The 27,034-nt window shown below is 40.4% G+C and overlaps 1 long non-coding RNA gene across 1 annotated transcript; it reads left to right on the top strand.

The window, feature by feature from the left end:
• Positions 1-3,316: 3,316 nt before the first annotated feature.
• On the top strand, positions 3,317-25,430 carry LOC137552226 (uncharacterized). The gene is made up of 5 exons (XR_011027114.1): positions 3,317-3,404; positions 4,440-4,583; positions 9,845-9,898; positions 23,435-23,561; positions 25,384-25,430. It is a non-coding gene; the product is annotated as an uncharacterized lncRNA (long non-coding RNA).
• Positions 25,431-27,034: the final 1,604 nt, after the last annotated feature.

Raw genomic sequence — 27,034 nt, 5'->3', positions numbered from 1 at the left:
TCTTTATAGTATATTAGCAATCTTGTTGAGGAGTAGGTTGATCAGAACTTATTTTTAATAGTCCAATGTCTGATCGAGAGACAGTAACCTACCTCAGTTAGGATATAATACATATGGATTTTTAATTATGATAATAAAAGTTATATTTTAAACATACATAAATTACTCCGGATAGGAATCAACTCTTGTCTTTGTTGTATTAATCAGATTATGTGTATTGTGTCTACTGTTATGGACGCTGTTTATGAGTGAGTGATGACTCGCAGGAGTTCAGTACTTCTTTAATGATCACATGCTGCTTGTCTTTTAGATCCTGATGAATAGGACATCCACTTATGACTATACTTTTGTGACTGTATTCTACATCATGATGCTACCTATCTCTATGATACTACCATTCCACCTGTCTACTTGGTTACGGTCATTCTGCCTGTCTACTTGGTTCAGCCAGGCTCGCTAAGGGATCCCATGGGTATCTGGTTCTAAGTGTTTCACTGGGTACTGCACGCTGGATAAGAGATCATGCAAAATGTCTTCCGTTTATGGGCACACCTTCCTTTGGGCATTGCTGAATTTTATTTGTGAGTTACAATCTCTTTCCCTGACTATGCTCAATTCAAGCATATTGCTTCTTATAGGCAGTTATCACTGGTATTATCTTTTTGCCAGTTATTCACTTGACCAGGTTTAGAACATTACTTTTTATGCATATTATATTTATACATTTTGTTTGGTTTATATATTAATTGCATGGTGTGTTTCAGATTTCACTGCATTGCTCGCCTTGATAAAGAGGCACTTCATTGCCTAGAAACAGCATTCACCAATTAAGGACTGCCTTACGCCAATTGGTGTGAGCGCGACAGCAGCCCCAGGACTGCCTAACGCCTTCCAGCGTGCAGTCCTGGGGGCGTGTTTTGCAAGAGATCGCCGATGCGAGTGCATTTCCGCCTGGATGACAGAGCTCTGCTCCGCCATCAGTCTCCCAGCGGCGATAGCCGGCTATTTACTTATCGCCACTGTCTATTTACTTAGTACAGCACTGTACTAAGGACAGCCATGTGACATGGCTGTCCCCCTGGGAAGCAAGAGGACGATCGGCTGTCATAGGCTGAAGTCTATGACAGCTGATCGCGCTGACTGGGGAGAGGGAGGGAGGGAGGACTATAAAAAAAATATGTCTATTTAATAGTAAAAAAATAAAATAAATCTGTATTAAAAAAAATAAATAAACATCCTGGGAGCGATCTGTTGGTGGGCAGAAAAGGGGGGGGGGGGTCACTTGTTGCTGAGTTGTGCGGCCCGGCAGCGAAGCCTTAAAGCTGCAGTGGCCCATTTAGTAAAATATGGCCTGATCTTTCGGGGGATTTAAGCCAGTGGTCCTTAAGTGGTTAAAGACTTTCAATTTCTTGGTGTGCTGACCCCCCCTACTTACCATATTCATGGGGACATGGCCATACCTGTGGCAAATGGATAGGACAATACTAGTGTGCAACATAGCAATGTCAATGTCAACTTCATTTCAATTTCTTAGAATTAGGGACTCATGTTTAGGAGGTTCCCAACTGCAACAACCAGCATTTGCTGATGATGTAAATGAATTAATTATTTCCCTTCTCCCATTCTGGAAACTCAGATTAGTAAAATATGAAAAACCATGGGGAAAATGTATCCTTAGCCATAAAAGCTGGTTTTGATTTCTGTTGCTAAACTTTGGGCAATGTTTGGTCCATTCTTTCAGGACACAATTTAAATTTCCTCACACTTTCCACTTTCAGTTTCTTAGCATAACATGATGTTAACATGAATAGAACCAATGACATGGGAAAGAGTCTTAAAGCATCTCTACTTATATCTGAATGGGACAGTGGCTAGAAAGTCTGTGAACGGCCACTGTGCATTGAGACCTGTATGAAGTCCCAGAGACAGGGCAGGGCTTTTATAGGGGCAAACTGGACAATAATGCAGCACCAAAGAGCTGGCCTTCCAGGAATATTGGTTCCCCGAGGCACCTGCAAAGTGTGTACAGTGGGGCACACTCACCTGTCTTCACTCAATGAGCGAATCCATCTTTATTCTTGCGGTGCACCTTTGCTTTTTGACCCTGCAGCATTTTTTGTAAGTACGTACATGCCGGCTACAGAGATGAGGTGCAAATACAGAAGAAAAATTTAATGCATGAGGAATTTATTGTTTGCTTATGTCATACAATTTTAACTTTGAAATCAAAAACGAAAACAGAAACTGTTGCTTGCAAGTAGCTAAATACTAACTTTGTTCTTAATGTCCTGTGATAAGCAGACCAAATTAAACTACGTCAAAGATGCCATTGATTCTATATTTTATTTATTTTTTTTGTTCTGTATTGGTTGTTTTCACCTCTTAACATCAATTTGCTAAGGTGCAAGTCCTAACTCCTGGCCTTTGACCACCTGGCCTATGGTCCTCCAGTTATCCCCAGGCCACACCCTCAAAATCAGAGTCATACAAAAAAAAGTTGGGATGCTGTGTAAAATGTAAATAAAAACAGAAAACAATGAATTTCAAATCATGTAGACCCTATATTTAGTTGAAAGTAGTACAAGGACAATATAGAAAATGAGAAACAAAGGAGATAGTTCAATTTATCAATGCTTAATCAGTGACTGTTGTTTGTCATAACGATATTTATTATACTCTACACCCACATAGGTTTGCTGAATACAGTAAATTGATTAAACTGAATTGTAAAGCTTTTAAAGCAACATAAGGAAAATAGTTTATATCGGCTTATTTGTATTCTGCTGCCAAATCAAATTGAAAACACATTTATACAAGATCCAAATTTTGAATTGTGTTCTTTAGAACAGACCATTTAGCCCTAAATCTGTAACACAATATACTAGCATAGGAGCAACAGCATCTTATTAAAATGTAGTATAAATGCAACAGTTTGGCAACTGTCCCAGGGGCTTGGGATATATACTCTAGCAGTCTATTGTTTTCTCTTCTGGGGTGTTTATACTTTGAAACAAACTGGAAAACACTAATGACAGTTCTATATCTCATTTATTTACTTATGCATTGAATGTGTGAGAAGTAAAGTCCCGTTCCTACCAGGAAGCAATTCATGTATAATTCAGCTTTTAGAACATTTTTGCAAAAGCTGTACGATGTTGACAGCTCAACAAAGAACAATGTGACCTGCAATGTGCAACATGTTAAAATTAAACAACAACAGGCGCCTCTTTTCACACTTTTAATTACTAGCAGCAGACACTTCTGTAAAAGGTGAGTTAACAAATAACTGCCACAAAACGAACTTTAACTGCTTTCTAATTGTTTGAGCCAGGACGTCTATTGTTACATTTGTTCATTTGAAATGGCTTACTGATGCATTTAGCACTAGCAGAACAAATGACTTGGTAAGTGATAAAAAAAGAAATTGCCATTTTCTGCCTTATTTATTTTTACATTGGTTTTCATTTATGTTACGTGGAAAATGAGGGCGCCCAAATTTTTCTGTATGGTCCAAACATATATTAACCACTTGAGGACCAGAGGTTTAAACCCTCCTAGTGACCAGGCCATTTTTTACAATTACGCACTTCACAACTTTAACGGTTTATTGCTCAGTCATACAACTTAGCAGCACTCAAATTAATTTTACCTCCTTTTCTTCTCACAAATAGAGCTTTCTTTTGGTGGTATTTGATTGTTGCTGCAATTATTATTATTTTTTTAGTAATAAAAAAAAAGACAGAAATGTTTACATTTTTTATTCAACCCCCCCCCCCCTAAATTGGCCCCACACTATGATATATACACTACACTACACTTACATAGACATATAGCTATGGCAAGGATTAGATTGTGAGTCCATCAGAGGGACAGTTAAGTGACAAGTCAGTACTCTGTACAGCTCTGCGTTAGATGTCAGCGCTATATATATGTATATATAAATAAGCAACCCAGCCTGCCAGCGCTGATCAGTCGCTGGCAGGCTGATCGCTGTGGCTTTTTGTTTACAATGACAGGAGCTCACACTTGTGCGAGCTCCCGTCTAATCTCACTCCTCGCGAGATCATGCCATATGGCATGACTGAGGAACGAGAGAGACGCTCTGTGGCCGCCATACTGCATAAGGCAGTCATAGAGTGGTTAAAGTGTATCTCCTCTCACTGCAATGGAGGAGTATTGCTTTCAGTATGAATAGAGTGATTTACAATAGCAGGTGGTCTAGACAGAGCAACATGCTTTCCGAGGAAACAAAAATCACACAGAGAGACTGGAAGCCCCATATAGTGTAGTGATTAAATGAACTGAACACAAGATATATGGGGGTGTAGAGGATGTGCAGAACATAATCATTGGCAGTTCAGTGGTTTGCTAATAACACCCACAATCATACTGCACCTTTGGATATAACGCTTCTCCTGGTTTCTTTCTATGCATTTCAGAGTTTGTGTTCTACACCCCTACCCAGGAAGCCAGATCAGGTCTGGAAAGCATGGAGAGAAGCGGAAGCATCATTTTAGCCCCTGACTGTGATCACGTGCTTTATCAATAATTATACAGCATCGTGAAGGAACGGGACATTCCAGGTAAAGCATATATAGCTGCTGGGCTGGGCTGGTGTGTCTTTAATGTGGCTGGTTATCAGCCTTATTTGGGACCTGGTGACTGTGCCATGCAAACACATACTGCTGGCACTGTGTGATTGTGCATGAGGGCAAGGGGGAGGACAAACAGTCGACACTGTTGGCTGAACTATGGGAAGCTCCACATCACCATGCTGAAATAGCCTGAAGACAAGTGCCACAAGGCACCTGGGGAGGAGCTATCAATACTGGGGCATGGGTGAACTGCAGATACTCTGGGAGACACTGCACAAGCCTCTTTTATCTGTCTTCTGTATAGCCCGTCTGCCCTCTTTTCTTGGACTGCATCTTGCTCTTCCCTCTTACCCTTCTTTAAGTTGCTACCTTTCTCTCTACCTTTTATCTCCTCCATCTCTCCCTTCTGTCTCCTCCCTTTTGATCTTGCTCTCCTTTCTCATTTCATTGTCAGTGCCGTGGGCAATTTCTCTACTTTCCCACACTTTCTTCTTCTTTCACCTTTTGTTCCTTTCTCCTTTCTTTTTTTAAAATCATTACTATCTCACCCATTTAGCCATTTCTCTCATACTAGGTACACACGATGCACTTTCCCTTACAGATTTACTGTCAGATCGTCTATTTCCAACATCTTATCGGATCTTATTTCCGATCGATTTTCTGATCAAGTTTCATAGAAGCCAATGGAAATTTGTTTGGAAATCAGATTGGACATGTTAGAAATAGTCGATCTGACAGTAAATTCTGTCTGAAAATTGCATAGAATGTACCTAGCATTAGGGTTGTACTGCACTGTATGTGATCTGCTTTTCAAATCCTGTTCTTATTAGTGTAGAACAATTGTTGCCAAACTGCAAACACACTTCTTGCTGTATTTTTGGTGTGATTGTGTTCTTCCTGTGTACTTTGCACTTTGTAATGAAAATTGCCCTTACTATAATCTTATAAACAAAAAGTCTACCACGGGCTAAAATTCAAATCTATAGATCTCTTTTATTGAATAAAATTCCTCAATAAAAATTCTCAAAACTTATATTAAATATTGCACTCTTGTGTAATCACTCATTCATCCTACACCATTCTTTCATTCACATACTAGAAGGGCCCTTCTAAAGAAAAAAAAAGGATCCAAAAAATTCTTAAAAAAATCAAAAATGTCAGTATAAATTAAAAAAGATCAAAAAAAGGCCAAGATGATATGTGGACAAATATTATTCTTTCTCATGTGGGAAATATTCCTCAATATTGTCCTAAAGTGATTTCTCTGTAGAGTATCCTATGTACATAAAGTCTCCATCACAGCATAGTCTTACTCTTCATTCAATATAGATTACTCGTCTTAGTTCAATCTGTGCCACACTTACAATTTGATCCACTAATGTCCTCAAGTGTTGCAAAGCACCCTCAGTGGCTCCTTTCACCGCCACTGGACCGGGACCGTCTGTTATCAGACTACTCACGTACTGTTGCTCTCGCTGGTCTCCTAGTGCCGCCTACGTCACTTCCGTGTGGTAGACACAGTTGTCCACTCGCTGCACTTCCAGCCGCCTCTCGCTCGTATTGGATATATTTGGGTGACGTCACCACCATAGAGTCCGCTGGGACTTGATACACAGGATACCGCTGCGCCACTGGCGTACCTACCGGGGATGCGACCCCCTCAGCCGCAGGGGGGCCCGGGGCTGCTCTGGGGCCCGCTCACTGTGCATGGGGGGAGCGCTGCTCTGGACCCCCCAGCAAGGTGCTCAACTGGCCGCAGCGTCTAATAGACGCTGCGCCAGTTCATTCCCCGCTGCCCTGCTCCAGCAGCCTGCATAGTCTCCGGCAGGCAGAGCAGGGCTACGGCAAGATGGCCGCCGAAGAAGCCCTACACTGGAGACTATTTGTGTCTCTAGTACAGGGCTTCGGCAGCCATCTTGCCGTAGCCCTGCACTCTGCCTGTCAGCGCGGGAGATGTGCTGCAGGAGGACTCGGGGAGCTGCGAGCCAGATGCCGGGAGAGGAGAAGACTTCTGTCAGGTAAGTGAATTGGTTTTTTTTCACAGGTGCATTTTTTTTTCTTGTGTCTGTTGCCTACATTGTGATTTTCTGGTGTCTGCTGCCCACATTACGATTTTCTGGTCACTGCTGCCCACATTGCGATTTTCTGGTCACTGCTGCCCACATTACGATTTTCAGGTGTCTGCTGCCCACATTACGATTTTCTGGTCACTGCTGCCCACATTGCGATTTTCTGGTGTCTGCTGCCCACATTACGATTTTCTGGTCACTGCTGCCCACATTGCGATTTTCTGGTCACTGCTGCCCACATTGCGATTTTCAGGTGTCTGCTGCCCACATTACGATTTTCTGGTCACTGCTGCCCACATTGCGATTTTCTGGTGTCTGCTGCCCACATTACGATTTTCAGGTGTCTGCTGCCCACATTACGATTTTCTGGTCACTGCTGCCCACATTGCGATTTTCTGGTCACTGCTGCCCACATTACGATTTTCAGGTGTCTGCTGCCCACATTACGATTTTCTGGTCACTGCTGCCCACATTGCGATTTTCTGGTCACTGCTGCCCACATTGCGATTTTCTGGTCACTGCTGCCCACATTGCGATTTTCTGGTGTCTGCTGCCCACATTACGATTTTCTGGTGTCTGCTGCCCACATTGCGATTTTCTGGTCACTGCTGCCCACATTGCGATTTTCAGGTGTCTGCTGCCCACATTACTATTTTCAGGTGTCTGCTGCCCACATTAGGATTTTCAGGTGTCTGCTGCCCACATTGCGATTTTCTGGTGTATGCTGCCCACATTACGATTTTCTGGTGTATGCTGCCCACATTACGATTTTCTGGTGACTGCTGCCCACATTGCGATTTTCTGGTGACTGCTGCCCACATTGCGATTTTCTGGTCACTGCTGCCCACATAAGGATTTTCTGGTGACTGCTGCCCACATTACGATATTCTGGTGACTGACTGCTGCCCACATTAGGATTTTCTGGTGACTGCTGCCCACATTGCGATTTTCTGGTGACTGCTGCCCACATTGCAATTTTCTGGTGAACTCTGCCCACATTACGATTTTCTGGCCCACATTACGATTTTCTGGTGAACACTGCCCACGTTACGATTGTCTGGTGAATGCTGTCCACGTTATGATTTTCTGGTGAACACTGCCCACGTTACGATTGTCTGGTGAATGCTGCCCACATTACGATTTTCTGGTCACTGCTGCCCACATTGCGATTTTCTGGTGTCTGCTGCCCACATTACGATTTTCAGGTGTCTGCTGCCCACATTACGATTTTCTGGTCACTGCTGCCCACATTGCGATTTTCTGGTCACTGCTGCCCACATTACGATTTTCAGGTGTCTGCTGCCCACATTACGATTTTCTGGTCACTGCTGCCCACATTGCGATTTTCTGGTCACTGCTGCCCACATTGCGATTTTCTGGTCACTGCTGCCCACATTGCGATTTTCTGGTGTCTGCTGCCCACATTACGATTTTCTGGTATCTGCTGCCCACATTGCGATTTTCTGGTCACTGCTGCCCACATTGCGATTTTCAGGTGTCTGCTGCCCACATTACTATTTTCAGGTGTCTGCTGCCCACATTAGGATTTTCAGGTGTCTGCTGCCCACATTGCGATTTTCTGGTGTATGCTGCCCACATTACGATTTTCTGGTGTATGCTGCCCACATTACGATTTTCTGGTGACTGCTGCCCACATTGCGATTTTCTGGTGACTGCTGCCCACATTGCGATTTTCTGGTCACTGCTGCCCACATAAGGATTTTCTGGTGACTGCTGCCCACATTACGATATTCTGGTGACTGACTGCTGCCCACATTAGGATTTTCTGGTGACTGCTGCCCACATTGCGATTTTCTGGTGACTGCTGCCCACATTGCAATTTTCTGGTGAACTCTGCCCACATTACGATTTTCTGGCCCACATTACGATTTTCTGGTGAACACTGCCCACGTTACGATTGTCTGGTGAATGCTGTCCACGTTATGATTTTCTGGTGAACACTGCCCACGTTATGATTGTCTGGTGAATGCTGTCCACGTTACGATTTTCTGGTGAACGCTGCCCACATTACGATTTTCTGGCCCACATTACGATTTTCTGGTGAACACTGCCCACGTTACGATTGTCTGGTGAATGCTGTCCATGTTACAATTTTCTGGTGAACGCTGTCCACATTACGATTTTCTGGTGAACTCTGCCCACATTACGATTTTCTGTCCCACATTACGATATTCTGGTGAACGCTGCCCACATTACGATTGTCTGGTGAATGCTGTCCACGTTACAATTTTCTGGTGACTGCTGCTCACGTTACGATTTTCTGGTGACTGGTGCCCACATTACGATTTTCTGGTGAACTCTGCCCACATTACGATTTTCTGGTGAACTCTGCCCACATTATGATTTTCTAAAGGCCCACATTACGATTTTCTGGTGAACTCTGCCCACATTACGATTTTCTGGCCCACATTACGATTGTCTGGTAAAATGCTGCCCACTTTACAATTAATTTACAGTGAAACGCTGCCCCATTACGATTATTTGGCACCTATGGGGGGGGCCCATCCAAATATTCGCAGGGGGGCCCAGTGATTTCTAGTTACGCCCCTGCGCTGCGCGCTTCTGCGGATAATCCAAGTTCCAGCGATCTCCCCAATCTGGGGGAGCGAGAGGCGGCTGGAAGTGCAGCGAGCGGACAACTGTGTCTACCACACGGAAGTGACGTGTTTATTGAACTTATTCAATAAAAGAGATCTATAGATTTGAATTTTAGCGCGTGGTAGACTTTTTGTTTATATTTTAGTTGTTTATGAGGTTTTAAGGGACCCCTCAGTCCTACACGCTGCTCATTGCAATAGTTAATCCCCTTCAGCGCCTGGTAAAATTTGTATTGTAACTTACTATAATCTTCTCTAGAAGCAAAACTGGGCATGTGTGTTTAGAGCTCAAATTGGTTGCCCTGCCTTGGGCCCTGTTTGACTTGAATCTAGCTCTGGGTAGAAATGTAGGTGCATGTGAGTGTTGCTGAATGTTATTAGAGTAGTTTTTCTGCCTTATGTTTGTGTTGTTGTGTGACTACCATATGCCCATACACAATCAGCGGTGCTCTCTTTTGTTGTATTTTCTGTTACATACTGTGGAAAGGTAAATTTGTTATCTTGGTACTGCTAGCTTTTGTATTGCATTAATATCACTTCATTTTCTGTCCTTGCATTGCAGTTTGATAAAAGTCTGACGTTGGTCTCCTAATGTTGCAGCACATGAAACTGCCTGGTAAGGGTTGAAATACTGATGCACAGTCCATTACGTATTTTTGTAGCTACTTTATGTGGGCGTAAGCAGATCTTAGCCACACCAGTGAAGTCATATGTAATCGCCCTGCAGTGGCTGCCATGACACTGAACAACATTCTCAGACTGAGTTTTTTGTAAAGAGGAAGTATAAAACACATTTTAACCCTTTAGCAGCCAATTTAGAGGCTTGCATGTGCTCCAGGCCAATTTGTTTTAGCACATTTTTTGTTTTTTATTTGTTACATTTCCTGGCTTCTAATAATACTGCTGTAATGTGTATTTAGGGCCACTTGCCTCTAGGGGGCAGTGCCAGACAATACAATATGTCTTCTGCTTTCAGTTTTTATCTTTTGTGCTGGTAGAAAAAGATAAAAGCATTCCAAGAATTTACAGCACAACAAGTTCTGCCTACTGAAGTCAAAAGCAATGCAGATATCAAATGATGTAACTCTATTGAAGTTGCTAGTGGTTATAGCTGATGTGTGCCTGAGTGTGTCTTAACTTCAATAAAAGTGAACTGGATAAGTTTGGTTCTTTTTGCTTCTTCACTTAAAGGGTAAACAGTCGGGGTTGTCAATTTCTTTACCTCATACAGAAGTGATAAGTTGCACATAATCAATCCATGCTAGTACACTGTCCTGTGCACCAGAATGACAACCAGAGATTGAGTTTTTTTACAGATGCCTGTTTATTGAAGCGCTTCTCAATACATAACTGCAGTACAGAATTGCATGCAGGGGAGGGCACAATTTCTGTTATGAAAACTTGCAAGCCTGGTGTACTGCTTCTGTAGACACATCAGCACCACGGAGAGCAAATACACCTGTCTCTTCCTGTGAAAAGTCACAGAATGATTTGCTCCGAACTATACAAGCTGTCATATATCAACATTCATGCAAAGCTCAGACAAGTATGCATGATCATTTTTCAAGGAGTAGTGAGTCGGGATGAGCCAGAATTAAACAGCCACTCTGTCCTAAGGGGAAACTGTAGCAATCAGCTTGGGAAATCCAAAATAGCTGATTGCTTTTTGCTCTGAACAAGGCTGGATATGGAATATCAGGAGAGCAATTGTTTCCAAGTCTAAATGCAAAGGTTCCATTTGAGTAACAATCTCCTGTCTGTCTGTATGTATGTAGCCTAAGGAAGTCTATAGAGAAAGCTGTTTACCTAATGAGCAGAGAGACATAGAGGTGTGATTATCATTTTACGCTTTGCATTTCTCACAATCATTTTCTTTTTTACGTCTTTCTAACTTTTAATAAGATTTTTAACTAAATTAACTTCAGGATTTTGTTATGCCTGTTAGGTGGGTTGAATGAATGGTTTATATGAAAACTTAGTAATAGTCTATTGCTTTTATGTGCGGTATCTTAGCAAAGTTATGCTAGTCGTCGCTAGGTTTGAAAAGAACAATTGCCTCTCTAGCTTCATAGTATTATTTTATAGGATGTGAGTCACATGCACATTATAATCTTGCTTTTATGCTGGCTTCCACAAAATGTGGGAATGTTTTATAGTTCACTATAATGGGGCCGTATAGATCTCTTGCCAACTTTTGTGAAATAAAATTAAAGCAATAAACTAGAAGATGCACTCATCTGGCTTTAATTATATGCTCGTGTTATGGAAGCTCACCAGAATCCACAAATTCTAGCAGCCCAAATCAGCAATTTTCAAATAGGTACTAATCCCAAGGTGAGGGATGTGTATTGTGGAGCATACAAAGTAAAATTAAAGATGTTTCTCTTTTTGTTTCAATGTTTCATTTATTTATATAGCTGAAAAAGAAATGACACCCTGCAACCCCCCACTCCCCATCCCCCCCTCTCTCCATCCCCTCCCCCTCTTCCTCTCCCCTTTAGCGGCAAATATAGGTGATGTATGTAGTTTATCTGATGAATATGTAATGCTCTGTTCTCATCTCATCCCCATTGTTACATTAGATAATTGTCTTTTGTGTGCTTCCTTTTAACATTCCTTTTTATTTCATTGGTATGAGGATACGGGAGAGGAATAAAAGGCAATACAGTTACATGGGGAATATTATTTCAATAAGAGATGTAAATTTTGTCAGTCACTTTATTTACTTCTGGTTTGTTAAAGCGAGCGTTACTCATAATCACAGATTTGTGCAATTCAAAGTGGCATCCTGTGTAGAAGCAGTAAGAGGCTGACATTTTTACATTTCCATGCCTCCAAAAATCATGAATTTCACAGCTTATGTCGTTAGATTGGATTTGATGCATGAAAAGTCACTACTGACTTTTTCATGTTCTTGAGCTGTTTTTGCATCATTTAAATCGCGCACTTATCTCGTGATTCATTACCTTCAGCAACGTATTAACTGTCCCCAGGAGGAAGAAACTGAGAGCAGAAAATCACAGTTTTTAGCACCTGATCCAGGTAACCAACAGTTGTGCTTATTGCTTCGATATCTCTAATTTCCTCCTTTCAAGGGACACTAATGAGCTTGTCAGGAGAACTACAAAGGGTCACTGGGATGCAAATGATATACAGCTTGGAAATTAGCCAATCAAATGCAAGTCGGAATTGTTTGCATCTCATTGGTCATCTGTATCACTAACAACTATTAACCCTTAGATTGGCGTGAATGTCAAGAGGCACTGTGTTACCATTCACCACAAATATTTAGAGGTGTTTTAGTACAATGCTACTCAGAGGCGTCACTAGGGTTGGTGTCACCCAGTGCGGAAACTCATGGTGTCACCCCTTTCTCATCCCATGAACATCCAACCTCACCAGACTAAACCTAAAAAAAAATTGCATAGCCTTAAGCTGGCCACTAACGGTCCAATTTCTAGCGAAAAATCGTTCGAGCGATCAAAAATTCTGATCGGATTGGTTGTAAATAATCTCCATTGGTGGACACGATCGATTATGAACGAGTGAAAAAAATGTCGCCCGAATGAATTTTCGTCGAACGAAAATTTGGATTTTCCTGTTGGTTGTGATAGATAGGAAGCAAAGATTGGTTCGTTGATGGTGTAGTGAACGATGTATTACAATATTTCACTTCCGATCAGAATTTCCGATCGCTCGAACGATTTTTCGCTAGAAATTGGATAGTTAGTGGCCACCTTTACTCCAATCTCCTTTAGACTGGAGCTTGATGTCACAACCCTCTGCTGGTAACACCTGGTGCACCTATCACACCTATCGCACCCCCATAGTGATGCCACTGATGCTACGTCTGCTTGCCACATACATCTATAGGCGTTTTTGTTTCCCCATATTCCTGTGTCACGGACATCTAAAGGGGTTTAGTACAAACGTTGTGCTCTGTGCCACCTATTTACTTGGCTTCAAAGCTATTTGGCAGTGGTCATTTGCGCTGCAGAATGATTCTGTATATCAACTCATTGCCCTTACAGTTCTATGGGCCTATTCACAGTACTGTCAAAAAAAAAAAAAAAAACATGCAATTTTCCACACAGACGATTCTACATTCGTGATTTTTGTATTTTTTTTTTTGTATGAACTTTCATGTGCATTTTTGTGTTTGTATGCATTTGCATTGTGATTTTCTTTCTTAAATATCAGTAAAGCTAATTTACATCAAAATTCATCTCATTAAAATTACATGGACATTTGTATTCCAAGTGTTAAATTTTGTGCAAGCTTTGTGTGTTTTCAATGACTTGCATTGAAACACACAGAAATAAGCAGGGCTGCAGAAAGTGTGCAAATGCAAATTTGCACAAAATCAGAAATACAATGAGATGCCATTGAGATACATTACATCTGCAGCAAATGCATCTGTGCAATGTCACAAATTACACACACATTCAAATGAAAGTGTGAGCCCTGCCTAAGCCTTGTTTTTTGGAACCCCATATATTAGATGTGTATACATTTCATAACATATTTACAATGATTTTTTTTTTTTGGTTTTCATTAAATTTATAAAGTATTTTCTTTTGTAGAATGAGCCTCATCTGGTGTCAGTTTTGTAAATGCGTTTAGCTCTGCATCTGTCTCCTCCAGAAAATGATACTGTTTTAACGTTGGCTGTGTGCCAGATAGTTGTAATGGTTACAGTAAGCTAGATGCAGTAATGTGCTCTTCAGTAGGCATCTGATACACTTAGGGCCCATTTCCACTGGCGCAGTTTCCGCACCGAATTTGCAGGGTTTCCCCGCAGGAAAATCGCGGGGGGAAACTCTGTCATACCATACAATGGCGCCGCCAGCCGAATTACTTGTGCTAGGGATTCGGCCAACATTGCCCCAACTATAGGGAGAGATAAGTCATGAGATAAACAGAGTAGGATTTCAGGCACATTTTGTAGATGGAAAAAATGAAAGTAAAAACAGATATCCGCTCAGGATTTTGCTACAGAGCCCTATTACATGTAGACCCTTGTATATTTCAGGATGGTGCACTTTAAATGCTATAACTAGACTTCTACTGAGCTGGCATATTTTGCAGTGTCAAAAAGGAATTAATGCAGTCCATCTGCATTAAGCAAATATTGATAACTGTCTGTGAAATGTAAATAACATGGTAAAGCACTCAGATGTTATCTGGATAGACAATTATTTACCAAAAGCCAGTGCAGCCACTTAAAATGTGTCATTTTTGCTTCAGTGTAGCAAGGACAAAGAAGATGGAGGATGGTAGTGAAATGGTACGGAATACAAATTAGTTGCACGAAAATTAAAAATATCACAGACACATACACAGATGCTCAGCTTTACTGCTCTGCCTGGTTTAAATATTCAAATGCTCAAATAATAATCAAAAGCCACCAAGCTCTGCAGCAGTATATAAACTTTAATGGAATTAAATATTGTATTAGAATAGCCCATCAAATTTCTAATACCATATTCATGCCATTTTAAAAGAAACACATTAAATGGTCAGGATTTCAAATCTTATATGAACAAAGAGGAGGATTTTTTAAATAGACAAAAAACTCCTACATAATATGTAGGCAATTAATATGAGAATTTTGCAAGACTGATGTAAAAAGTACAGAAAAAAGCATTTCATTCTGTGTTCAGAACATCTGGACAGTACAAGAAATACCCTGTAGGAGGCCCAACTGATTGTCCGGGGCCTCACTTAGTTACTTACTTACTTAGATGATTTCAAAGAAAAGTGGGCTGGGTTTAGGACGGGCAGTAGAAGCTTGTGAAAGGAGAAAACAGTATGTTGTTTGCTGAGTCCAATCCTGCTGCCTGACAGGTAACCATGACTGGTTATGAGGGCAAAACCAAAAACGAATGAGGACGTCAATAACACTCCTATAACTTCAGTTTCTAAGTACATTGCTTAGGGGTAATATTTGACTCCTCTCTCTATTTAATCCACACCCTCACTCTCTAACTACCTCCTGTTTCTACAGTGTGTCTGTTTTTATGTACCCATGGTCATTTCTTATTCTTTATAGCTCTGTGGAAGATGATGGCACTGTATAAATCATTATTAATATTAATAATAATAATAATATTAATGAGAATAGAAATATGGCAGTAAATTATGGCAGTAAATTAATCTGATTACCAATGCACACAGTCACATTTTTGGTTTAGATAATTTTAAGATTTTCTCAGGAAAACTTTAACCACTTCACCCCACATGCTATTTTACCCTTACTGCCTAAAGCCATTTTCACCCGTCCGTGCTCCTCCCATTTATTTGGCCATAACATTATTTGAATTTTTCTTTTGGCCACTAGATGGCGCTATACATTATCCTGGGTTACCAGGAAGTGTTTGATCATTATTTAGCACTACTTTTTTTCTTTTAGTTTTAGTAATAACCATGGACTCTGTAAATGGCAGAGGAAAAGGGGGAAGGAGGAGGAGACATAGTCACAGCTTCAACAGCCGAAGGCATCTACTATGTATATCCACTGTTCCCTCCTTACCTTTCAATATGCATTCATTTCAATATGCATTAACCCAAGCATTTACCTAAGGCTAACAGTGACAAATGCTAATGTATTATAATGTAAAGAATGTGATGATGGAACCAAAAAAGCAATAGGTCAGTACGGGTAGCTTTTCGTACACTTCTTACAGTTCCTGTTTTATGCATCTTGCGTGTCTCAGTTCAGGCATATACATTAACCATACAAATAAAAATGCTTAAGCTTTTAATTACCTTGAGAAACTTGTTAAAACAAAACAAGAAATTGTATCTATTATTACTCGTATAATATCTGATAAAAAAAATGGGAAAATTACTATATTTCATGGTTTGGCCGAATGGCAGCCTTTAAAATGAACTCCCTCCCTAAATTGATCTATGTATTTTGGGTCATCCCGTTCTGGATCCCCAAACCCTATTTGATATCAATATAGAGGGCAATGTTCCACTTTATTTGGCATGATCACTCTCCTCGAATTCAAGGCGTGTATTTAGCCCCTGGGGGTCTGTACATGCCCCTTGATGGTTTATAAGCCAGTTGCAGCCTGTGAGCGCTGTCATTTTTGTTTGTCTGTCTTGAAGAAATGTGTATACCATTGTATGATAAGTCGCACCAGGTAAGTTATGCTTTTAATGTCAGGTTAGTGGTAGGTCTTCCCCGAGGGGGCACGTCAACGCCGGGGGGAAGTCTAGTAGGAAATGATTTGTGCACATATTATTTGCTGAAGCTAACGCCCTCCATTGCTGTACCTGTTTGAATGCATGTTGTGTAATATGGTCCATTGGAGCTCTGCACTACTCTGCAGCTTAATCAATTCAGGTGCAGCTTTCTGTATTTGGAAGCGCTGCCTACACCTTTTTCTCTATGTAAAATGTTCTAAGTATACTTGTGGTAGCCTGCATCCAATCTGCATTCAAATTTTAGATTAGGGACTAGCACATAAATTAGCACTTGAATTTGCATAATTTTGCATCTGATTTGGATTCAAGGCGTGTATTTAGCCCCTGGGGGTCTGTACATGCCCCTTGATGGTTTATAAGCCAGTTGCAGCCTGTGAGCGCTGTCATTTTTGTTTGTCTGTCTTGAAGAAATGTGTATACCATTGTATGATAAGTCGCACCAGGTAAGTTATGCTTTTAATGTCAGGTTAGTGGTAGGTCTTCCCCGAGGGGGCACGTCAACGCCGGGGGGAAGTCTAGTAGGAAATGATTTGTGCACATATTATTTGCTGAAGCTAACGCCCTCCATTGCTGTACCTGTTTGAATGCATGTTGTGTAATATGGTCCATTGGAGCTCTGCACTACTCTGCAGCTTAATCAATTCAGGTGCAGCTTTCTGTATTTGGAAGCGCTGCCTACACCTTTTTCTCTATGTAAAATGTTCTAAGTATACTTGTGGTAGCCTGCATCCAATCTGCATTCAAATTTTAGATTAGGGACTAGCACATAAATTAGCACTTGAATTTGCATAATTTTGCATCTGATTTGGATTCAAGGCGTGTATTTAGCCCCTGGGGGTCTGTACATGCCCCTTGATGGTTTATAAGCCAGTTGCAGCCTGTGAGCGCTGTCATTTTTGTTTGTCTGTCTTGAAGAAATGTGTATACCATTGTATGATAAGTCGCACCAGGTAAGTTATGCTTTTAATGTCAGGTTAGTGGTAGGTCTTCCCCGAGGGGGCACGTCAACGCCGGGGGGAAGTCTAGTAGGAAATGATTTGTGCACATATTATTTGCTGAAGCTAACGCCCTCCATTGCTGTACCTGTTTGAATGCATGTTGTGTAATATGGTCCATTGGAGCTCTGCACTACTCTGCAGCTTAATCAATTCAGGTGCAGCTTTCTGTATTTGGAAGCGCTGCCTACACCTTTTTCTCTATGTAAAATGTTCTAAGTATACTTGTGGTAGCCTGCATCCAATCTGCATTCAAATTTTAGATTAGGGACTAGCACATAAATTAGCACTTGAATTTGCATAATTTTGCATCTGATTTGGATTCAAGGCGTGTATTTAGCCCCTGGGGGTCTGTACATGCCCCTTGATGGTTTATAAGCCAGTTGCAGCCTGTGAGCGCTGTCATTTTTGTTTGTCTGTCTTGAAGAAATGTGTATACCATTGTATGATAAGTCGCACCAGGTAAGTTATGCTTTTAATGTCAGGTTAGTGGTAGGTCTTCCCCGAGGGGGCACGTCAACGCCGGGGGGAAGTCTAGTAGGAAATGATTTGTGCACATATTATTTGCTGAAGCTAACGCCCTCCATTGCTGTACCTGTTTGAATGCATGTTGTGTAATATGGTCCATTGGAGCTCTGCACTACTCTGCAGCTTAATCAATTCAGGTGCAGCTTTCTGTATTTGGAAGCGCTGCCTACACCTTTTTCTCTATGTAAAATGTTCTAAGTATACTTGTGGTAGCCTGCATCCAATCTGCATTCAAATTTTAGATTAGGGACTAGCACATAAATTAGCACTTGAATTTGCATAATTTTGCATCTGATTTGGATTCAAGGCGTGTATTTAGCCCCTGGGGGTCTGTACATGCCCCTTGATGGTTTATAAGCCAGTTGCAGCCTGTGAGCGCTGTCATTTTTGTTTGTCTGTCTTGAAGAAATGTGTATACCATTGTATGATAAGTCGCACCAGGTAAGTTATGCTTTTAATGTCAGGTTAGTGGTAGGTCTTCCCCGAGGGGGCACGTCAACGCCGGGGGGAAGTCTAGTAGGAAATGATTTGTGCACATATTATTTGCTGAAGCTAACGCCCTCCATTGCTGTACCTGTTTGAATGCATGTTGTGTAATATGGTCCATTGGAGCTCTGCACTACTCTGCAGCTTAATCAATTCAGGTGCAGCTTTCTGTATTTGGAAGCGCTGCCTACACCTTTTTCTCTATGTAAAATGTTCTAAGTATACTTGTGGTAGCCTGCATCCAATCTGCATTCAAATTTTAGATTAGGGACTAGCACATAAATTAGCACTTGAATTTGCATAATTTTGCATCTGATTTGGATTCAAGGCGTGTATTTAGCCCCTGGGGGTCTGTACATGCCCCTTGATGGTTTATAAGCCAGTTGCAGCCTGTGAGCGCTGTCATTTTTGTTTGTCTGTCTTGAAGAAATGTGTATACCATTGTATGATAAGTCGCACCAGGTAAGTTATGCTTTTAATGTCAGGTTAGTGGTAGGTCTTCCCCGAGGGGGCACGTCAACGCCGGGGGGAAGTCTAGTAGGAAATGATTTGTGCACATATTATTTGCTGAAGCTAACGCCCTCCATTGCTGTACCTGTTTGAATGCATGTTGTGTAATATGGTCCATTGGAGCTCTGCACTACTCTGCAGCTTAATCAATTCAGGTGCAGCTTTCTGTATTTGGAAGCGCTGCCTACACCTTTTTCTCATTATTTAGCACTACTTTTTTTCTTTTAGTTTTAGTAATAACCATGGACTCTGTAAATGGCAGAGGAAAAGGGGGAAGGAGGAGGAGACATAGTCACAGCTTCAACAGCCGAAGGCATCTACTATGTATATCCACTGTTCCCTCCTTACCTTTCAATATGCATTCATTTCAATATGCATTAACCCAAGCATTTACCTAAGGCTAACAGTGACAAATGCTAATGTATTATAATGTAAAGAATGTGATGATGGAACCAAAAAAGCAATAGGTCAGTACGGGTAGCTTTTCGTACACTTCTTACAGTTCCTGTTTTATGCATCTTGCGTGTCTCAGTTCAGGCATATACATTAACCATACAAATAAAAATGCTTAAGCTTTTAATTACCTTGAGAAACTTGTTAAAACAAAACAAGAAATTGTATCTATTATTACTCGTATAATATCTGATAAAAAAAAATGGGAAAATTACTATATTTCATGGTTTGGCCGAATGGCAGCCTTTAAAATGAACTCCCTCCCTAAATTGATCTATGTATTTTCGGTCATCCCGTTCTGGATCCCCAAACCCTATTTGATATCAATATAGAGGGCAATGTTCCACTTTATTTGGCATGATCACTCTCCTCGAATTGCCAGATCAATCTTAACATTACAGAGGCATACGGGGGGACTGTCCGTGCCAAATCTATATAATTACTATATAGCCAGTCAGGTCAGACAAATATTGGCTTGGAGGGATGGGGACCTCATGCAAGATGGGCCCAAATAGAATTTCATATGGTCAAACCCTTTCACCCTAGTGCTTTACTATGGGGATCAGGAAATAGGATAGATGGGAAACTACCTGACTTTTGTGTATTATCTTCAATTACCTCAAATATCCATTTATGGAGGTCTCTTACTAAACACTTAACAATGTTTTCACCTGCTTTGAGCTTTATACCTATTTTTGGCAATCCAGCATTCAGCCCGGGGATGAACATTCCAAAAACCTCTATATGGAACCTTAAAAACATCAAATTTATTAGGGATCTACTAGACCCAATTACTGGAAAACTTTACTCCTTTGAGATCTTAAAGGATCATGTTGGCCTACAAGACAATCACTATCTACAATATATGCAAATTAGACATTTTGTTGGCTCTATTTCAGCTTCGTTAGAATTTCCCAGCTACACTGAATTTGAATTTATATGGGATGGGGGCCCCACGCAAAAATGACTGATTTCTTCGCTATACACATGGTTCAATGACCTAGCCAGGAGCAATCCGGATTATAGGCACAACTACATACAATATTGGGATCAAGCTTTGCAAACTACCACTAACATGGAATTCTGGTTAAAAATCTGGACTAATGCAGCGAAAACTTCAATTTGCACCCAAACCAAAGAGAGCGTCTATAAAATCATGATGACGTGGTATAAAACCCCGAAACGCCTTCACAAATGGAACCCTTCCATATCACCAGCTTGCTGGAGAAACTGTGGTAGTACAGGATGGCTACACCATATACTATGGACATGTCCTAAAATTCAATCTTACTGGACAGAGGCTCAAGACTTTATAAAACTTCATGCAGCAATAGAAATGCCTTTGGATCCCTGGATATGCCTATTAGCCAAGCCAATGCCAAAATTGAAAAGCCCATCCTTAAAACTGCTTAATCATTTTCTGTCTGCAACAAGATGTTTAATCTCTAAGCACTGGAAAGACGTCAATCCTCCCACAACATCAGAACTCCTTAGTAGAATGAAATATATTTATAACCTTGAACATCTTATGGCCCGCTTACAAGATAATATGTTAGCATTTAGCAAAATATGGGGTGACGTATCTTTATAAAAACTGAGGTACTCTAATTTTCTCCTTGATAAACTGTGTGTAGGCATTTCATGAATGGCATAACCTTTTTCTTTTCCCCACTTTCCTTCTCTAATCTTATCTTGATCTGTCCTATCTATCCCTTTACTAGTTACAGGTACTTTTACTGCATACTAATGATATTCGGTACAGACTTACGTTGGGAGTTGGCACTATGTGCCCTAAGTAAGCTGGCCAGAACATTCACCTTAGGACCAGAATTGGTTTAAATAAGAGTTCTTATATAAAAATAAAAATGTTATCGCTATAAATCCAAATGTCACCAATGAAACACAGGAAACGTTATCTTAGTTTTAATAATTTTTATTGGAGTCATATTGGCCTCAATTCATCATTGTCTTTGCAATAATTTTCTCCAGTTCGTTAACTTAGCGAATTCGATGTTTATCGATGTCTAGTTGTATTCATCAAGGTTTTTCCGCATTAGGCGTGACTTCGATAAAATATCGATAACAATGCGGTAACCATTCGGTAATGTGTCGCTATTTCCATTTTGCAGCGGTAATTTAACACAAGGCCATAAGATTCCCTTGGAATTGTGGGTAAAAAGGCAGTCCTTTGAACACCATGTAGCAACATTCCAAATAGGGCTTAACACCTGGACCAGGATTCTGGAAGTGGTTTCGGACAATCTCACAATTTCGCCAGCTACGGCTTGACAGGAGCCATTTCTGAAAAAATGTAGTGTAGCTAGCAATTTAGTTAACCCTGGCACTGCCTGTGTTCTCTTACAAGATGATTCAAGAGAAATGCCAATGTCCTGGTATAGCAAATAAATCCATTCTCTTGCAAATTGATATGTTTCTAGACCTTATTCTTGCCCTTCTGCGCCTTTGAATCACTCTCAGCTGGTACATAACCACTTCAAATGGCTCCATCTTCTCTGTCAGCAATGATCTGACAGGAATAACGACAGAGCAGTGAAGGAGATAACTAATCCTACATTTAATTCTAAACCATGCCCACTTTCATTCTCCTGTTTTATCGCATCATTACCGAATGATTATCGAATGCTCGCTAACAGCTGTAGATAACTTTGATGAATCCTGAAATTAACTTATCGAGTTAGGTATTTTACCGAGCTGTCGGTAATTGATTCGATAAGTCTTGATGAATCGAGGCCATTGTGTTTTACATGATTATATATATAGCTATGAATATAATATAATTGCACTGTTATAATAGATGGCTGTATATATGTTAGAGTTACAATACATTTTTTTAATAAAAAACAAAACAAAACAAGAAAGATGAAGTGGGATTTGAGTTTGCTTACTTTCTTTTGATTTTCAGCAGAATTCCATTCAATAAATCATAGTTTGGCCTAGGCAGTAAAATATTGAAAACTTAAAATGTATATTTACATATTGCTGAGGGTTTCTACTTATTTTACTGCCTGGCACAAACTGATGCACAGAATATCATTTCAAAGAGGGAGATGAACACACTTTAAAACAGAACACATTGAAGCGTAGGGTGTACTCCTGCAATATCTTTTTTTCTATCCCGTGGAAGCTATGACATTATGATCTCCAAAGCAATGTTAGAATCACATTTCTATTCTTTGAGAGTATTCAAATACATCTTTGAAGAGAGTTTATGGTGATTGTGAAGCATAACATTGATTGCACTTCAAGGGGCAGACAGAGCTGAGCGAATCTTTTCAAAGATTTCTTCTTCTTTTTTTTTTTTTTTTTTCAAAGAACACATTTAATGCTTTCCCAGTCTTAAACTTTCTTAATTTTCATATTGCCCTTCATGCAACCACGTAGCACACTTACTTCTGTATCAAATGTTATCTTAGGATGTGGTTAAAATATTCTAGGCTCGTAAGTGGAATGATTTTCCTTAAATCAGGGTGTTCCGTATTTTTTTTTCAAAATTTCTAAAGCTTGTTGTCTAAAACCTGGTAGACATTTCTCGAATAGAAAGAAAAATTATCTAAATGTATAGCTTAAAGGGGCACTACTATCATTTTGATTTTTGTGTCATAAATTATCACCAGTATTTTGTGCACATGTATCAGTTTATAAATAAAAACATAATGGCCCATATGCAATTTCACTTTTTCTCCCGAGTTTTCATCTTCTATTTAAAAATAACTTTTCAGTACTTTGCAAATGAAAAAGTACCAAAAAGTAGGTGAAAAAGTACTATAAAAATTATTTTGAGCATTTTCTTGTTTGTAAGTAATTTAAAGGGCATTTTATTGACAAGGTATTTATTACCTAGGATAAAAAGGGAATTACATATGGGCCAATGTATTTTTTAATAAGTTCTGTGGTATTTAGTGTTGCTTTCTCTCTTTCCTCTTCTGTGTTTCTTGCATCTTCAGGTTTTAGTTCTCCTCACATTCTTTGACTCACTTCACTCTTCCTGCTCTGTGAAGAAGGTGAGAGCATCACAGGCCCGTGCTGAGGATACCCTTATTATCATGCGATGTTATATATTGCAGTAGTGCGGTAAGTATTTATTTCTTCTCAATTTATGACCACATCTAGTCAAACATGAATTTGGCCTTTTTGTTTGCAATGTTCTAGAGAGGGCTATTTGAGTTATGCAAAATAATTAAATTATATCAAGAAACCCTAAGGCCCCGTTCACACTTGCGTTTTGGCAAGTAAACGGACCGGATCCTGATCGGATCCTGATCGGATCCTGACCTGATCCTGATCAGAACCGTACGGTTCCGATCCGGATCCGGTCCGTTTGTATCAGGCATGCATCAGGCTGCCATCCGGATCCGTGGGCAAAAAATAGCGAAATTTAAAAAAAAATGTTGGGGTCAGCAGAAGGTGCACCTGGTGCACCTGTAGAATCAGGTTCCTCCGCTGTAGGCCTCACCTCCACCTCTGACATTCTGCCAAACAGCTCCAGCACGTCTGTCACTGCTGCTCCACTCCAGACATGCTTGGCCCATGTGTCCCCATCCGAAATGGCCGCTTGGATACGCATAGGAAGTGGGGTAGAACGTCAGGTGTTTGTAGGCAGTGTGTTCTGTGCCTTCCGTTCCCCATTGGTTTCTGTGTTCCTGATGGTGCTGTCAGGCTCATGTCCGGCTCCGGTCCGGGTGCGTGGGCCGGAGAGCCGGACCCAAAAAATAGCGCATGTTGGAAAAGAGTCCGGAGTCCGGATCCGATCCGGCTCCGTACTGTACGGAACGGACACGTGTGAACGTCCGCATAGCCTTTACATTGCTATGCGGAACGTACGTTCCGTTTGTACAGTATGCGGTTGGGATCAGATCCGGAAAATCCGGATAGCGAACGCTAATGTGAACCGGGCCTTACAAATTACATTGTGAGACCCTTGCCAGATGGAATTACTTAATTATTGATTTGACATGGTTTGCAGGTTGGAACAATAGCAAATACTTTTATTTTTGTACTTAAAATATGTTTATAGTATTTTAAATGGAACCTGGAGTGAGAGCAATATGGAGACTGCCATCATCATTTTCTTGTAAGCAATGCCACTTGCCTAGCAGCATAGGTGTGCAGAGCCTAATTATAGGCAGTATACACATCTTGCATTCAAAACAGATGCACCAAATTAACATGAATGGAGGATGTTAGCTTCCAGGACAGTTTTCATACAGTGTTCCATACTGGAGGCTTCCACTGCAATGAGGCCAGCCTTCTGGTAGGAAACCTAACCTCTAATGAATTACCAAACAAGGGGAGAAGTGGCAGCGCATCCTGAGACTAGGCTGCATCTGCATGACTACCAACAGAGAGCCCCCTAGAGGCAACATACACACCTTGTATTCAAAACAGATGCTAACAACTATGCACTAGAGCCATAACCTCTGGTAAAATGGTATGCAAACATAAAATATCAAATAGGAGCAGCTAGCCATTAGGTAAACTTACATTTTTTTAGACAGCAAGGAGAGGTGGCAGAGCTTCCCAAAACAGACATCTGAATAACTAACAGAATAGGTGTGCAGAGCCTAATTATAGATAGGATACATCCCTAAGCACAAAACCGACAGAACATCTCCAGAATGGATAATGGGGAGCACAGAGAAGATGTTTGATTGGGTGTCCACTAGCACAAACTTTGGAGATAGATCATGTAAATGATTAAAAAATGACACATAAGACAATTTTAACAGACTTGGTGGTTGATTCACACAGCAGAATTATGGTATAATGCCTGTATTTATGCACATAATTTTATACATTTTACACATAAAATAAGAGGTAGGCAAACAGATAATAGGTGCAAAGTCTGTGCATGCTCATGCTTTTGCTCACTCATCTATTATTTTATGCATTACAGGTAGTCCCCATCTTACGAACAACCCGCCGATACGAACAGCATTCTGTTTCTATTGGAACGAGTAAAAAAATGTTTTCAAATTGTACTTGTAGTTTTTGAGAAAATCGATTTTAAAAAATTCAAACAAAAAATGGCTTTTAAACTTATATAAGCAAGTACAGAGGGCAGAGGTGACACAGAGGGGGACAGTGGAGGCACAGAAGGGCACAGAGGAGGTACAGAGGACAGAGATAGCACATTGTTCCAACTTTTTTTTCCCAACATTTTTACAATAATTATGTATAAATGATTTAGTCAGTGTTTGCCCATTGTAAATCTTTTAAATCCCCGATTTACATTCTGACATTTATTACATGGTGACATTTTTACTGTTGGCAGGTAATGTAGCTGCTGCATGTTTTCTTGGCAGTTGGAAACAGCTGTAAACAGCTATTTCCCACAATGCAGCAAGGTTCACAGACAGGGAACTGCCAGGAGTACGTACTCAAGAGTTTCTTGTGGGAGGGGTTTCACCACAATATCAGTCATACAGCGCCCCCTGATGGTTGGTTTGTGAAAAGGAATAGATTTCTCATGTAAAACGCGGTATCAGTTACTGATTGGGATAAAGTTCAATTCTTGTTCGAAGTTTCTCTTTAAGAACAGACTCAGGTTAAGAACGAACCTACAGTCCCTATCTCGTTCGTTAACCGTGGACTACCTGTATATGGTTAAAGGACATTACACAAGTAAACTGTTAATCACACAAACAAAACATGCCTAATCCATGCATGCATTACAGCATAACACTGCTTTATGAATCAGCGAGAGAAAATGTAGAGAGAGGCAGCTGCAAATATAAATTCCTGGAGAACTGAGAAAGAGACTAAAACCAATGGAGATTGGAGAGGTTTTAACCTATAAATCCCAGGATCAGTTGTATAAACGTTTGCAAACCATATAAATGGTGTCTGTGTATACATGAAAAACAGAGGATTGCCGTACCCCTGGAAAGTATCAGGTTCAGATTGTACTGGCATTCAGATTTCCTTATTGCTATGGATACATAATAATAGTACTAATAATAATCTAACCATACTTGAAAATGATCTGCATGTATCTATGCGTCCTGAGATTTATCTAGCAAGGACTTTATGCAAATAAATGGGAATGAATCTGTGATCAGCTTTCAGCTTCTTGTTAATGTTGATTTTTATGACACACAATCTATCTATCTATCTATCTATCTATCTATCTATCTATCTATCTATCTATCTATCTATCTACCGTATCTATCTACTACATTTTTATTCAGCCTGAAAGTTGAATGAATGTCCCAAAAGGAAACAGAGAAATATTTAATTATGTTTTCCACACATATAGTGAATAGACAGAAGCAACAAGGCAAATGTAGTCTGAACTGAATACATACAAAATACTGCATGAAAAGGACTGCTGAAATTATTGTGAGCTAAGTTACAGAGAAATGTTTGGCATAATTTTAAAAAGCATTAGGGCAAAATGCTGGAAACATGCAGGACCAAATGTATCTATCTATTCAAAGGCATAAATGAGAATGCCGTGATGTGGGATCCAATTATGCTTTTTATGTGTTTTTGCACTGAAAATAGGTGTAAGCTCTTTCTTGGGATCGATATCAAGTGCCTTTCTT

The sequence above is a fragment of the Hyperolius riggenbachi genome, chromosome 1, assembly GCF_040937935.1.
Source record: "Hyperolius riggenbachi isolate aHypRig1 chromosome 1, aHypRig1.pri, whole genome shotgun sequence".
NCBI lineage: Eukaryota > Metazoa > Chordata > Amphibia > Anura > Hyperoliidae > Hyperolius > Hyperolius riggenbachi.
The sequence above is the reverse complement of the archived record's forward strand: the minus strand, read 5'-3'. Positions and strand labels throughout refer to the sequence as shown.